Source organism: Puntigrus tetrazona, chromosome 18, assembly GCF_018831695.1.
Source record: "Puntigrus tetrazona isolate hp1 chromosome 18, ASM1883169v1, whole genome shotgun sequence".
In the NCBI taxonomy this organism is placed as follows: Eukaryota; Metazoa; Chordata; class Actinopteri; order Cypriniformes; family Cyprinidae; genus Puntigrus; species Puntigrus tetrazona.
The window spans coordinates 26,149,907-26,166,570 of record NC_056716.1 but is presented as its reverse complement, the minus strand read 5'-3'; the positions used below and the strand labels follow the sequence as shown (position 1 = coordinate 26,166,570).

Sequence of the window (16,664 nt, the reverse complement as noted above, 5' to 3'; positions counted from 1 at the left end):
ACAAAAAAGTAATTTTTTTAAACCATCCCTTTAAATTTCTTCTCACAGGGCACAAAGGTAAAGGGTTAAATATATATTTCTATATACCTGATCGATAAGACGATGTCCACCAAATCCAGAGCCCATGTTTTAATATCAGTTCTTCAATTTAGACCAGGGGTACCCAACCTAAAAACTCCAGCTCCAGCCGTGATCCAACACACGTCTATTATTAGGTGCTACTGGAGATCTCAATAAACAGTTTCAGTTCGATCAGAGCTCCAGAACATGATTGGTCACGCTTTGTTTAAACGAATCAGTTAATATTGGTCTCCCTCTGGTGGACATTTAAATTAAAATCCATCTCTTAAACGATGTCATGACATCTAGGAGCTTTATTTGTGAGCTGCGTAATCCTTTGGATGAGATCCTGTTTTATATAAAGCATAAACGGCTTGTGTTTTTGACCCAAACCAATAACAACCCTAGACTCATCAAACATACACTGGCTTGAAATAAACACAAAAGCACACGAACTAAAGCAATGTTTGCAACATTTTGCACTTTAATATTTGTTTTCTTCAAACGAACAACTAATTTCTTACATTTGTACACTATGTATATAAGAAATCAAAAAAAAAAAAAATATTTAATCGCATAAAGAAAGGATACATGTAGAAAAGTATTAAAAGTTTTTGGATGTCTCAACAAAATGAGAGTAGCTGCTTTTTATTACCGTGAATGTTAAATTTGGATGCTCATGAACTAGCAGACATGATCAAATAGGCGTAACTGAGAAGCAAAGTGGCCTGAAGGAGACAGTTAAACACACACTATGCTGCATACAGGGGCAGTAGAACCATTCCATGTTTTTGTAGATCATTCCGTGTCCCATTGTAACAGAAACCACGGGAACCTACAAAACAGACTTTCCTATTTCATGTTCTTGCAGAAATTTCCAATTCCCATTTAATAGTCAAAGCATGTATGTCTATACCTGGAAGACCATCTCAGCACTCATCCATGGCATATTACAAAGACTTACATAAAAAAAAAAATTGCAATCATTCCCAGCACACAAAGCAAAAGGATTAACAGGCAAAAACACAAGAGAATACTATTAATTAAATGAAGAATGCATTTCAGGACATTTATTTTCATGGAGCACATCTGAAGTAGAAAAGAAAATCAAAAATGAAAAGCCACAATGAGTCACACTTCCAACAGAAAGTGAGGAGGGGGTTAAGAAATCATCAGTTTGAGATTGACACTTTGGTGTTGTCTGAATAGAGCCAACTTGATCTGCAACGCCACTGTCCCATCTGTGTCTATCCCAGAACCCCCGCCCCTGTACCCCCGATGACAGGGTCTCAGTGCTTCAACGATGGTCGTGGTGCGTCCACACACAATTTGTACAATTCTGCATGAACAAAGTGTACACAAATGCAACATCACAGTCTGAAGGTTACATCACATATTCCTGCAAACTATATCATGACTCAAAACGGCCCTTTGGAAACCATCCCCAGGTGCAAACGTGATTATTTTACACAAAATTAATTAAAGCGGCATGGAACCTCGCAGCAGAGATAACGGTGGCTTCCGACTACTAGTTCTGCGGTGTGCAAAAGAATCGATCATGTGGAAAATGCCTAACCCTGTTTGTCAATGGCTCAGTCGGAACGCTTGACAACGGATGTCAAGAAAGCAGCTCAACAGGCCCATCGCTGCAATGTCATCAACAAGCATGTTGGGCGGGCGGAGAAAGAACCTCGAGCCGGGGTCGGGGTCGAAGAATGAACTTCAGAGAGACAAAAGAAAAAATATAAAGGTTATATGAGTGAATGTCACTCAGTTTGGCTCTCTCAGAAATTATTCATATAACTCTTAAAATCATATTACGTTACTAAATCTACCTAGGAGGAGGGAGCAGAATAACAGCAAAGGAGGCAGAGCAGAGGAAACCGCTGCTGTTTTAAAAGTTTGAACTCTTGGAAAAAAGCAGCGAACGTTAAACCACCCCCATTTCCTCCAATCGTAAAGCCAGAAGCTCTCACAAGACTCCTAGCAGGCAGAAAAGCGCCACCTTGGCATGATCTGCTCGATTTGGCAGAATGTAGCCTTGTGGAGCAAAGGGAGGAGCGGAGGAGAGACACGGACTGCCGGTTTACTGTCAAGCATGTGTCAAGTCCAAACCTCTTCAGAGGGCGATCCAAGATAGGAAAGACACTCAATCTACACAGCAAATATACATTTTTTTTTTTAATATCTGTAAAGATAAATATCTTTTAAAAATGATGCAAACACATGCCACTCTTACTCTTTAACTTCCATGCATATGCATATTTACAAATTGAAAAATACCGATTTTATCTCTCTCTCTCTCTCTCTCTTTTTTTGGTGTTTTTTTCTATTCCACTAACGTCTGTAAGCCAAAAAGTCGCCTCCTTACAATCATCCAATCGACATTCGCAACCCACACACGGATCTCGCCAGACACGTTCAAAATGATTAAAGCCATTTTGAAAACAAAGTTCATTTTCCACACACAAAAAAAAAAAAAAAAAAAAGAGTATATAAAATAAAGTCAAACAGAACACGTCCACAAACATAACTGATAAGGAGGGAAAAGATTTCGAGGGCAAGATCTCACAATGCAAGCAAAAGAAAGATATTTCGCCTTTTGTTGATTTCTCAGTCTTGCGCTTCACGCTGCTAACAATACTGTTGAACATGTAATATTTTATTTTTAATATTCTAACTTTTTCATTTAAATATAATTTACTCTTATGCTTTTCTTGAAACAAAAATCTGGAAAAAAAAATTATGCAATGCAGGGCGGTTTGCCAGGGAGGAGGCAGCAGAGGTCTGTGCTGCTCTGTTGTCATTGCATCAGCGCTCTAGTGGGTGGAGTTTGTCTCCGAGAGTCTGTGGTGTGGAGATGTAGCCTCAATCCTCGATGTACTCCCACAGGTCTTTGTCATAGCCTTCATGTACGTGTTGCAGCAGCACTCTCCGTCTGCTCTCACAGTATCTGCACACAGGAGCACCAAAACGTGGAACGTAGTGTTATAACCTTGCATAATCGTCCTGTAAAGCATGTTTGAATTTAAGGAAACACACAACTTGAATGAAAGAAAAGTTGTTTTGGGTCAGGGGGATTCAAACTGGGGTCCAGGGATTCAAAAAGGGGGCCAGGAAGTGTGCTTTGTGGAAATATTAATAGATTGTTGTTTTATTCGCTTTTGTTTTTCTTAGGGCTGTCAAGTTAACTTAGGCAGTAAATAATAAACTTGTATACATATTTAATACAGTTTTGCACAAGATTTAAATAAAACTAAACAAAACATCTCTCTTCTCTTTCCTTTAAGTTTCGTACATATCTAGATACATATTTTATTCGATTTTTTTTTATCTTGTGATTATTATAAATTATTAAATTTAGCTACTTTTTCCCCACAAAAAACGGAATAAATTTGAGAACATTTTTTTTAGCATTGGAATGTTAGTATTGTTCTCAAAGGTATAGTTCACATAAAAATGAAAATTGTTATTTACTTACCCGTCCTTAGAAAGCTGTATGCATTTCTTGATAATCAAAACAGTTTCAAACTTCCATTGTATTTTTGGGTCCACACAATGGAAGTCAACAGGAGCCAAAATGGTTTGATTATCAATATTCTTAAAAATGTTCAGCAAAAGTAGTGCTGTCAAATGATTAAATCATATACAAAATAAAATGAATTGTGTGTGTGTGTGTGTATATATATATATATATATATATATATATATATATATATATATATATATATATATATATATATAAAACACATTATGTAAACAAAAACAAAATTATTTTGGATGCAGTTATATGCAATTCATCATTTGACAGCATGCATATGGCTTTAAAAAGACCATTTCAATTCTTGTGTTAACTACTACAAAGAAAATTTGTAGACTTGCCTGTATTTATCTTGTACTTTCTGCTTAATGTCCTGCAGAGAATCTTGGGAGATGTCTCGTTTCCAGGTATCCAGACAGAACCTCTGTAGCATTCTCCAGATCTGCCTGGTTATTCTGGGCGCAAACATTTCAAATGTGATTATTCATGTTTTCTGACGCAATCCAACACCTCTTCAAAAATGAACAACTTTGGTTTACCTCGAAGATGATAGACTGGTTGTTCTTCTTGAGGTAGAACGCAAAGACGAGGTGAACATGAGCGTGGAGGCGCACTGGCACAGCACATCCACGGCCTTCTTCAGAAACTGCACCTCGATCCATGACATGTTGTGCTGCTGCATCTCCTCCATCTTCTGTTTGACCTGGGTACAGCTTGTGCTCAGGCGCAGGCTCTGCATGTGGTTCATGTAGCGGTTGCAGTAGAACAGGTACCTCTGCAGAGCTGCTCTGAGCGCTGCACGGTTCAGACAAACATAAATGTGTTTACCAAGGAGGCCGCAATGTATGCGTTAACACATCTGCAAGAATGGACTGATACAATTCACCTCTTGAGCATCCGGGCTGCCTTGGCATCATCCTCGTTGTAACGATTACAGTTGTACCTATGAGTCACAACACACGTCAATGTTTTAGACATCAATAAATAACTGTACAATTCAACAAAAAACTGTTATGAACACATCGTCGCAGAAACATTAAACTTTGAATTTCAGCGGTCTAGTTGAATGAGTCACTCCGGGTTCCCTAAGTGACGTTTGCAAGTGATCTGTAAACAGATGAGTCTACGGAACGAGGAGGAGGAGAAAGCATGCCTCTCAGCTCACAGGTTTAAGTGGAACTTGTTGATCAAAGACATGCATATGAAAACGCTGCCTTGGGAAAAGGCAGAGGAGAGGCATTTAGGTTTATCTGACAGAGTTCAGGGAGTTCACTTGATGGCGGATTATTCTATTTAGGTGTGTTTGTTTCAGAAAGCTTACTTAAATACACTGTAATAAAAAATTTATAGGAATGAAAATCTATTTTTGAAGTATTTGAGAAAGCATTCTGAACACTTCCACCAGCTGCCTAACTGCTGTTCTAGTCTAATTAAAGATTCAAATTCAAAGGCAGACAACCTACAACAAATCCTACTAGTGGGGAACATAATTTAAATAAAAAAAAAGCAGCAGGAATTCTTTTCTTAAAGCACTGCCATTTGTTTGTTTTTCTCACTCTAAGGGCAAAAGTACACTTTGTTTTTTTATGCATTTGGCGAGGGTACGCATACAGTGAGAGGGTGGATACTTTCTAGGAGGAGGGGTGTAATTGACTGGTTTTAGCCCCGGCCATTGCTTTACAGTAGAAAACAAAATTAAAAGGATGGAACAACAACAAAATAGCGAGGGAAAAATTAGAGTTGACTTTTTCCTTAAATCTTGTGATCAGAAATGTGACATTAAAAAGCAAAAAATAACGACAAATTGTGAGAATGTGATACTGTGATAAACTGTGACAAATTGACATGGACTGCATTCCATAAAAAGCATAATTAAACTTCAATTTAAAGTTGAACTATTATAATTACCTGCCATTTTATTCTTTTAAGTCAATATTTAAAATATCTTAAATTGAGCCATTTTAACATTAAAAAACTACTTTATCATATGCTGCTTTTTACTTCTATAGGATACTGGAACATCAGATCTGTTTTGCCATGGCTGCTTATAGCATTAAGTTTTAACAGGCTTGTCTCTCTTACCCACAGCACAATAATGTAGTTCACTGTGTAAACTATGACAAGTTTCTTTTTTGGGGATATCTGGCAACTCTTTATTTGAAGCTCGAAGAGAATGCATGTGTGTGAAAGAAAGGAAGAAGAGCAGCACATCTACACACACTGAATGTCAGTGTTCTTAATCACAGCTGTCCGGAAGCTATTTAATAAAGTGGATTAAATTAAACACACCTTATAACCACTGAGCTTTTCATGTTTGCCATACCGTCAAACATGCTCGCGTTTTCTGCACCACACACAATGTGATCAGCAAGTTGAGAGATCACGTACTGAATCAATGATTCTTGTTACAATCAGTGGTGAATCATTAGGATTCATAGAGAAACTTAACAGTTTAGAACTGGGTTGGGAAACACTGAAATACTTGATCTGTGCAGATACATACTTCATTTTTGGGTGTTATGTGAAGTCTTTATAACCTTACTAACCCAAAAACAAATAACACTTGACTATAAAGACCTGTACCTACCAAGCAGAACCATGTGGCTCCCAGGGCCCCAGGCAAACCCAGCAGAATTCTGCTTTACAGTTCTGGTTCCGGCACACCATGTGGTTGCAGCCACCATCTTTCTCAATGGTGACGTGGCATTTTGGACATTCCTGTGACGCAACAGCGAGAAAGTTACACTTCCAGGTTATCAGAAGACACGGAATAATTTACCAAATCACAGTGAGTCTAAAACAACTGACCTTTGTATTTGCTGCAATCCAGTTTGATGTCTCACTGTCATCATCACATTTTTTATCCATTTCCTTAGCCACTGGGAATGAGAGGTAAAAATAACATTAGAGGACATACAGAAATTTACTTTAACAATTAGGATAACTAAAAAGCACAGTATTGATGACAGTATATTGTATAAAAACCAGACAAGAGAAACAAGTTGTGTTCATTTGCTTATGAAAGGGTTAAATGTTTTCTCTCACTGGAAGATGATTGTAATCCCCATATGAGAAGCACATGGGACTAGAAGCTTCCTTTGTTTTTGCCAAGACTACCCCCACAATAACAAGACATGTCTCTGAAGAGCCTCTTAATGCCGAGAGTAGAGAGGTGGCAGTCTGTTAGCTTCCTTTGTTCAGACAGAAAACACTTGCCATACCAAATCAACATGTTCCCTTGAATTTTACTAAAATTACTACACTTAAAAGGTGCATTCATTTTTTTCAGCGCTGTCCGTAACATATTCCAGAATGGATGTCTATTAATAATATTGGAACGGGGTATTCTACTCAATTTGCCTCAGTATCTATAGAGAATGTGTGTTATGCTCAGGGTTTTGGGGTTTAAATCGATGTATAGACATTAAATAAATAGGGGATTTATTAAAAGTATGATCCAGGTTTGTCAGAAAGAAAGAACAGCCAAAGATGCGCTTTAACTTTGAAAAACACATGCATTGTTTACAATGGAAAGCATTAAAAAAAAAAAGATGTACTATGACACAAAGCCATGAGTCATCATATTTATATATAAACACTGATAGCATTGTTGTGCATTTCGAGTTGGATTTCAAACATACAATGCTGCCTCAACACACCTTACACTTCACTGATCGTGCCAGTTTTCTCCACAGTTGAAGCTGAAAAATATTTAAAAACATTAGCATTCTTTTTAAAGCACAAACATCATGAACACAAAACTTGATCCTTTACAATTGTGTACTATATAAAAATGTTAAAAAGTAGTAATAATACATGATAGTACCGCTTTTTTTAAAAATCAAATAAATGCAAGCTTGGTGAGCATAATAAATTCATACAAATACATAAAATGACTCGGCTCTAATAGTTCTAATAAGTCAAGCCTCCCAAAATGAATAGCTAGCTGTGATGGTTGGATAGAATTACCAGACTGCCATCTTGGGAACATGTCTCCTGAGTTCTAGTGTCACTGGTTTGATCAGGTTTTTTCCTGAGCTGGTGGAAGGCCTAAAACTGAACTGAGGTCACGTTACAAAAGTATACCTGTTCAGTGTCTTACCAAAACTGCGAACCACACTTGCAACTGCACAGGTTTTGGCATCTGGGTACTGTACTTTGACAACATGATGACAGTCAGGTGCTGGACACCATTTAACAGTCGGTTACACTGCAAGGAAAACAGAGTAAACCAAATTTACAAACCATGTAGATATATGTTATCAATATTTGAGAAATGCCTTGTGTTTCAATAAAAACCAGGAAATCTGACCTTTTTAAAGTGTTCAATGTTTGCTTTACGTTTGATTAGTGACTCAAGATCAAAAGAAATCCTATTCTATAAAATGTCTTTCATTATACCAACAAATTCATTTTATACTAGCCAGAATCTCAAGGAATCAGTAAATATACTGGTTTTCTATGTAGTATCAGAGCTTTGGGCCACACTATATAATAGAATTAAATTAAAGCATACCTCTACAAAACTATTGGTTATTAAATGCTGGTACTTCAACTTCACTTTTGAATCTGTAATCAGTCGCCTGTTGGAAGAATTGAGATACATTTAGACAGACATGAATGCTAAAATTCCCAACAAAGTGCACACAAAAGGATCAGACCCTGTACCTGTATTACAAAAGCAGCAGGAGATCATATGTAGGTTAAGACAGCTGTGCTAATCCAAAATAATCTAATTGAATCGACAGGAGGTGCCGTGTTGTGACTCACACCTCCAGCAAGACAGGGTAACAGAGTGTCCTACTTGTTCTGACTAGAAATAAACTCTATCAGCTCATCTAGGATAGCCATAACATACTTCAAGTCACACCATTTCATGGCTGAGCTCTCAGAATAATGAATGCAACAAGGCTTTAATATATCACAAGCAATGATGATAAGGGTCAGTGTATAAGGGTCAGAGACAGACTACTATTCCAGCAATAAATGGGAGAAATTGTAATGATGTGATTTTTCTGAAACAATACTAATACTGATATTCAAATGTTGGATTTTGTTATTTTTACTCACTGCCTACATTAAAAGTGTGGCTGCATTGAGAGCTTTGCTTCAAAAAAATTACTTGAGCCTTTCTATGAATGCTGATTAATTTCTCAAACACTTACATGACTGTGTTGTCATCCACCAAAATATCACAGCTATGAGCAGGACAAGAAATGGTCTACAAAGAAACAAGCAAGAGAAACAGACAATATGTCAGAGAAACAGACAAAATGTTATCTGACAGAGAAAAATCTGTAATTGCCGGTATGAATAGTTCAACAGCTAAATATGAAATAGCTGCAGTACTATCAGACTTACAGGCTGCTACCTCATGTGTTTTTGCATGTGTGCTCTCTGGTCAAAATGCCTGACTTTGCAAGCAATAAAAGTAAACACAGCCATTTATGTTCATGTGAAACATAAATAATCAAGAGAAAAGTGTTTCAAAACCTTTGATCTGTGCATGATGAATTTAAAATGTAAATGCAGTGGCTGCAAATTATAATATTAAGCAAGCAATATTTGACATTGCAATTCTATTTTTCACCTAGAAAGTTAACTGCAAGCAGATTTAGCAATTAAAAGACAAATAATATTACCAATAATATTACCAATAGTTCCAATAAGTTCTTTTAAGCAAAACGGCATATAAGAATGATTTCTCATCATGTGTTATATGTTATTAAAACAGATAACAGATATTTAAATTTCCACAAATGTTTCGATCAAATAAAACCTCAGACTTTTTAAATGTGTAAATAGTATATTAATTTTATTTATTATTCAACTTTTTTATATTATATAAATATAAAAGGTGTGTTTGTATTAGTTATTTCTTTCGCATTTTGGATCAAAAATTTCACTGTTATTACAATCAACTCAATCAACTAGAAAATTTGGTATCATGACATCAAAGGTTGTTAGATGTACTAGGAGTTGGAATATGTACCTGTCCCATTCCTTCCTCTATGATTTTGGTGGTTAAATAATCACCCCAGCACTGCATGCAGAACTTGTGCCACATTCCAGACCAGTGAAGTACTGCAAAAGAACAACCAACACCAAATCCACATTTAGGGAATGTTACAATTAATAACACAAGCAGCTACTGAGGACAGTGTACATGTCTATTTACAATAGTCAATAATACATGCAATATTTCTTCTTTTACGGTGGATCTTGCAACAGTGACTCAAAAACTCAGTAACACAGGACACAAATGACACAGCAAAAAAACATTAAACCAAAAGAAAAGCAACGAGAAACCAATCCTAGCTAGTAGCTATCCAGTGTTGTGTGCCCATGAAACACAATGAGCCTTGTTTCTTCAACAAATCGTTATGGAACCAACAACACTGTTTTTTTTTTTTGCTCAGATAAGGATCTTACAAATCAGTTCTGAGCAGGTGACAGAAGAGTCATCCATGCAGTCATTATCTACTGCTTCTACAAAGTATTCCTTTGTCAAGCTCTTTATGGTCTCAGGCCCCAGTAGAAAATGCCTGGTTCTTCTGGGACAACAGACAACGCGGCAAGAACAAATCAGCTTAATATTTGTGGTAGGACTGACCATAAGCAAGAGCATTGCTTACAACAACATCACAAGTAGTTTAACAGCACTGTGCAGACAGCACTAATGGTATTTAAGGAACGTCCGTGGGAACCGAGTGGTGGTCAGCTTTATGAAGCAAACACATTAACATCGAAATGACAATTTGACATTGGGTCAAATTAAGCGTCCCAATAAACTTCTACTTTAAAAACGCATCTGCAATCTGATTAAAGTTCTTAGCTAAACAGAACTCTGAGCTCTCAAACTGATACGTTTGCTGTGCGTATCGTATCGCCTAACTGATCCTTTATTTTAAGCAGACAAGCCGTGAGACAGGGACTTCCTGGTTGACGTTACAGTTAAATAGTTCACAGTCACGATTCAAAGCAATAAACAGAACAGTTTCCAAATCCCTGCTGCTTAATCCAGAGTTTTCTTTCAGACAGTTGCTGGCTCTCATGACAAAGCTGATCAAAACAATACATGCATGCATGCATGCCACACTTAATCTATCTTTTCACTGACACACACACACACACACACATTTCTCAAGGTTCCTGCAAACCAAGACCAGCCTGTTCTTCTCCTCAGTTGCTTTGTGTACAATTTGAGTAATCCAGTGAAGAGATTACTGGTGAAAGGAGCTCATTAGAAAATCCTTCCGCCGGCTGAGGACACTGTAGCGTGTGCAGAGCACAGAGTAGCAAACATGAAAACACAGATATGTCAAAATAATACTGTATACCACCTCACATATCCCACAACTTTTAACAACCTCCCATCCATGTGGTAAACAATCTGTTCACACTACCAAGCGATTCAACAGATCTACTCCAAAAAAAAAAAAAACAAAAAAAAAACAGGCACAGACGGAAGCTGCAGACGTTGCATCTAAAAAGTAAAGGTTTCTGAAGAAACAAAGAATTCTGTAAAATGGATGTAAAAAAAGACTACAGTGCAATCTGTAAATCTGAAAAGAAATTAATGCAAGAACTTTTAAACTTTTTTTAAGCAAAACAGTTTTCAACAGTGACAATAGTAAGAAATGTTTCTTGAGCATCAAATGAGTATATTAGAAGGATTAGAATGAATAAATTATATTAAAAAAATATTAACTATTAAGAAACTTTAAATAGCATTTCCTTTGATGGCACAGAACCAGCAAGTCTCAGTCTAATAACATTTCACAATGTAACTGTTTTTAATGTTTTTTGATGAAATAAATGCATCCTTGGTAAGCATAAGAGACTTTTAAAAACATTGTCTAAAATCTTATTGGGTCCAAAATGCTTTTCAGTGGCTGAAAGTATCAAATTAGCCAAAATGTTCAAGCTAATGAGCATTCCAAGGAAGTGAATGTACAAAACTGTGAAGAATTCCAGAATGATCAGAATTCCATTTCTAGCCACAGATTCGCGTGTGCCTGGCCTGCTAATAAGCTATCAACACAGCAGCCGTGAAATGGATTATTAATCAGAGGTAACAAAGCGCATTCCGCTGTGGGCACTGACCAAAGTTAGATAGTTGAGATAGCAGATCTGACACTGGCATAGTCCTGTGCCGACGATCATCTTGTGTTCATGAGGCGTGTCCGAGACTTCTTGCTGGGGTTTATAACATGACATTTTGAAAATAGCATTGTCCAGGTTACCATCAAAGTACCTGCCAAGAGATAAAAAGTAGATTTTTCAAAATTCCACATGTCAGTATTGAACAAAGACAGGTGTTAGCTGACTAATAATCTGGTGGAGTGAAACCGAACAGTTACCTTTCCATCAGCTTTTCTTTGTCCCCAGTTGAAAATGACTGAAAGTAATATTCTAAGTGATTGTAGCAGGATTCTGAAAAAGAGAGATAGGCATACATCTTTTTTTAATCAAAAACGCCAAACAAGCACATATAACAAAAAAACTATTACTAGCATACTGCTTTACCATGATTTACAGAAATATGTATTCAGAGTAACAACAGTTTGTATAGCAAAATCTTCCAGTCAGTCATATTTAGAACAATAATCATTAGATAACATTAAAAAGACCATTTAAAGATCACATGATTACACAGAGACACTTAAATCTTTACTAATGTTTGTCACTAACACTTCCACAACACTAGGTTTTACCCATTAGTCAGCAAGAAGTTTAATCTTTAAAAATATATTAATAATAATTGTGTTCGGTCACTTACTTTTTAAACATATTTAATATGTAAAGGTCAGAATAAGATTATTATGTTTCATTTTTCACATAAATATTAAAAGTGTTAAACTGAAGGAGCATTATTTTACCCGTATATTTTTGATATTTTAGCTTCATTAAATCATAATCGATTTACAAATATTTAAATTCCTTCTCTTTCTATAAAATCACTTTTGAAAACTTTATTTGATGTCACATACAAAAAAAGCTTTTCAAAGTGTGGCTATCAGTAAACGGTTTATACTCATAACTCATGAAACAATTTAATGGTCACAAATTGCCAGTTTTCTTCTTAAATTAGAACTGGTCAGAGAAAGCTAATAATATTGTTATTTTGTGACAAATTACTAATTAAAACCTAAATAACAGCTGGCTGGGTTGTGGCCTCGAGCAACAACACACACCAAAGGGGGAAGCGATGATGTGATTCCCATTGTTAAGACAACAGAGTAATTCTTGCTTGTCAGGAGACAAAGCTCCAAACACAGTACTCCAAAAGGTTATGTGGGTTGACATGTCAAGGTTTATATTGACAGGAAATCCAGAGGGATGTGGGGAGACCAATTACCACCATAACCTTCTGGATTTGCAACCACCTCAACTAAACCAAGTCTTCTTTTCCACAACCTGTTGATGTTGTAAATGTACAAGTAGCTTGGAAATGTACTGGGATAAACACACAGAAGACACCATATATGTACGGAAGTGAGCTACAGCATCAATCACGTCAAGTAATCACAGTAACAGCATGTAAACATAATAAAACGCATTTGCTGACGGCACAGAACGAGCAAAATCTAATCAATTAGGCACAAAATCTGGGAAATTAACCAGCATAAAACAAAACAAACAGCGGACCCTGAGCGAAACGTCGAGCTTCGGAGACAGTTAAAACACTAAACAGCCAGTGGCTACTGACACTGCAGCAGAACATAACATAAATCACTTTACTCAAATTCACTTTGATGGGCCATTTCTGAGCTGTTAAATCAAACATAACCAGCCATGATGAAGCTTCGGTTCCGCCATGTTGTTGTCAGGGAGCAACTAGGTAACTCTCTCGAATGCTAAGGTGACCTAACCCACATCCTAGCTTAACAGACGATGAAGAAGACACCTTCTTCATCAGACTATCAACAGCATGTCATGAATACATAAGTGAAACACGCGAACACGTCACGGTGTGGTCTCCGATGTACTTAAATTGGGCTTATGTATCGTGGTTAGCTTACTAAGCTAGTGTGTAGCCAGGAACAAGGGTTCTGACAAAAATGGAGTTATTTGCAATACTATTACGTTACTTATATGTGACGTGGATGTCGTATGTTAGGGTTGAACGTTTTGACAGCGCAAATGTAGTTTTGTTAAGCAAAGCGCATTTGATAGGACTTATCGGTCCGATTTGTATGCAGGTGAACTAGAAGCTGGATAAGCATCTTATGTCATTACTGGATGGCATGACAGGACAGAAAAGGCCGGGTTGACGCAAACCGTCTCCTTCACATGTATGCTCACGAGTTACTTTATTTGGCCCGGTTGAAGTAACAAATAAATCAGTTTACAAATCAGTTCAACTTCAAGCGACAGCTGATGCATTTTTCATGTCTCCCGTGATGATATTTGTCAACGGGGGCAAAGTTTCTGAAGGATAAAATCTCCCTCTTTGCTCGCAAGCGTTTATCTGAGCTCTGGGGAAGCCCCTGAAAGCACTTACCTGGACCTGACCTGTTCAACTCCTGATACACTCCACCATATGCTGCAGAATCTGTTCGGCGCAGCGCCACCAAGCGGGTAGTCTTCCTCATCCTGCCCAGGCCCGAGGTTGCCGCTTTCCCGTCTCCCCGCAGTCGTCTCGCTCTCCGCCACGGCCACAACGGGATCAACTAACTCCACCTCGCCGAGCTCCAGAGAACAATAAATCGGCGGTCCTCTTCGCCGCTGTATCTTCCTTTGCATTCCTGCTTCCTCGCCGTCGAATTCGTAATTGTAACCCTCGTCTGAGATCCATGACTGGGTTGCGTTCAATGTAGTGATGCGCCAAGTGGTACAAATTTACGTATGTATTGCTGCAGATGGAAGCAAACAAAACAGAACACTTTAGCTTGCTAGCATTCCAGCTTTTCACAGGAAGCTGAGAAAAAACAACAAACAGAAGGAGCGACGCCAAGGGGCCAACAAAGAGACGCAGCGTCACGGGTCGTGACGCTTGCGACGTCATGTGCGTGACACAAAAACAAGACGATGTTTAAAATAAAGTTGTTAGGCTCGCCACAGAAGTGGCTATGTGCTATCATGCTTTACTTCTGAATCAAAATATAAAACACATTTTATTAACAGAAGTAAAAAAGAGTGTGTCACTTCACTTTATTATGTTATATTGAATCTGTGTATAGGAATTTCATGAATTGTTGTGCTTATGTGAAGACAACTTTTTCTAAGTATTCTTTTTCATATATATATATATATATATATATATATATATATATATATATATATATATATATATATATATATATGTGTGTGTGTGTGTGTGTGTGTGTATTTTTATTTAAAAGATTAATTTTTTGCATTGAAAAGCTGTTCTATTTCGTGAATAAAAATAGCCATTCTAATAAACCAAACTTCACACATTTTATTAATTCAATTTGCTTATCACAAGAAAAGCTAAAGAAAAAAATCATATACTTCTTGTATTGGTGATTTTAGCACATTATATTTCCTTCTGTTGTTGTGGCATAGTTTTCTCTTTTTATTATTTATTATTATAAATTCTTATTATTTGTCCTGTAAATTAATATATACATATAAACTATGTAATAATAATAATAATAATAATGTAAATTAAATATTTTTTAAAGTTTCCTCTCAAAACAGTTCTCAGGTAAAAAAGACACCATATATGTAGGGATTTTGTTTATTTGCATGCCTACATACCCTTGCACAAATATAAATAGAAAGACACACATATGTAATCTAAACTTAGAGTCTTAATAGTAAAATCTATATTATAATATAGATTATGCATTATGGTAGCATAGATAAATTTCTTTCTCTCGATAATAAAGCAGGTCAGCATTAAACCCATAACAGACCTGACCTGGTTTCTGCATTCAATTCCTCTTGGTACGCTCTTTTCAAAGTGCGGAATTCTGTCAACCTGGGAAAACTTACCGCTTGGACTTACAGGACGTTCATTAAATTGAAAGGCGCAAGTGAAATGCTTACATCTACGCATCTGTAATGGTCCAGACGTTCTTCTTCCTGCGCTCTCAGTATTTAACTCAGGTAGTAAGGCGGAGACTGAATAAAAGGAAAGCGTTTTCTACCGGAACGCATACGAACAAAGTACGCGTTCTCCCGTTGCCGTATAGCAACAGTGGCAAGTTCAGGAAAAGAACGTTCCGGGCGCGATTAATGATGGATGCTCAGAGATGAGTAATTAATTTTTAAAAATCATGAATAAACTTTTTAGATGAAGGCAGTCAGAGTATTTCCATATGTCTAAATCAAGCTTTGATTGTACTTCACCATCCTCTGGCGTCTTCTAGCGCTCAGTCGACCAGCCACATGCACACCTGCACTTCTATCAGCTAAGCTGTACGCAAATCTGGCAGATTAGTTTTAAAATTGTGTCACATCTGTAACTTGTGTAAGAAATTGAAAAGCTTAACTAAGCTGTATTGCATAACGTTAGCTAAACTTCTCTGTGTTTCCATGAAACCCAAAAGATCTGCTAAGTGACAATGAGAACATAGTTGAAATGCAGAATTTGGAAGAAGAAGACTTGCTGTTTCAAGTAAGTTATATAGTCTGTTTTCATGACTGAAATCCATGTATATTTCTCGATACATTACGAGAATTTTTTCTTTTATCCATACATTGCACACTCTTCAGATCATCAGATGCTGATGCAGGGTGACATGGTTATTTGAATATCGAGAGATATAATGTTAGGTATTTATCGTCAATTATTGAATTAAATCGTTCACACAACAACTATTAATCCTTAATATTGATTAGTATCGAATGCATGTATGAATATCTAATATAGAATCAGAAACATATTCTACATAATTTTGGTGGAAATTGTATTTGATAACTATATGTTTTAATTTATTTATACAAAACTATACAAAATAATATAAAAAGAATGTATATTTCTTCACTTTTTCTTAAGGTTTAAGATAAATGAGTCTATAGCCATGTATTCATGAAATTGGCTCATCTAGTAATTATAACCCAGCACACATACAGTTTCTCCACAGAGGAT

At 36.7% G+C, this 16,664-nt stretch overlaps 1 pseudogene; it reads right to left on the bottom strand.

Moving 5' to 3' along the window:
- Positions 1–2,673: 2,673 nt before the first annotated feature.
- Positions 2,674–14,350, bottom strand: LOC122362781 (annotated as a pseudogene).
- Between the last annotated feature and the right edge of the window lie 2,314 nt (positions 14,351–16,664).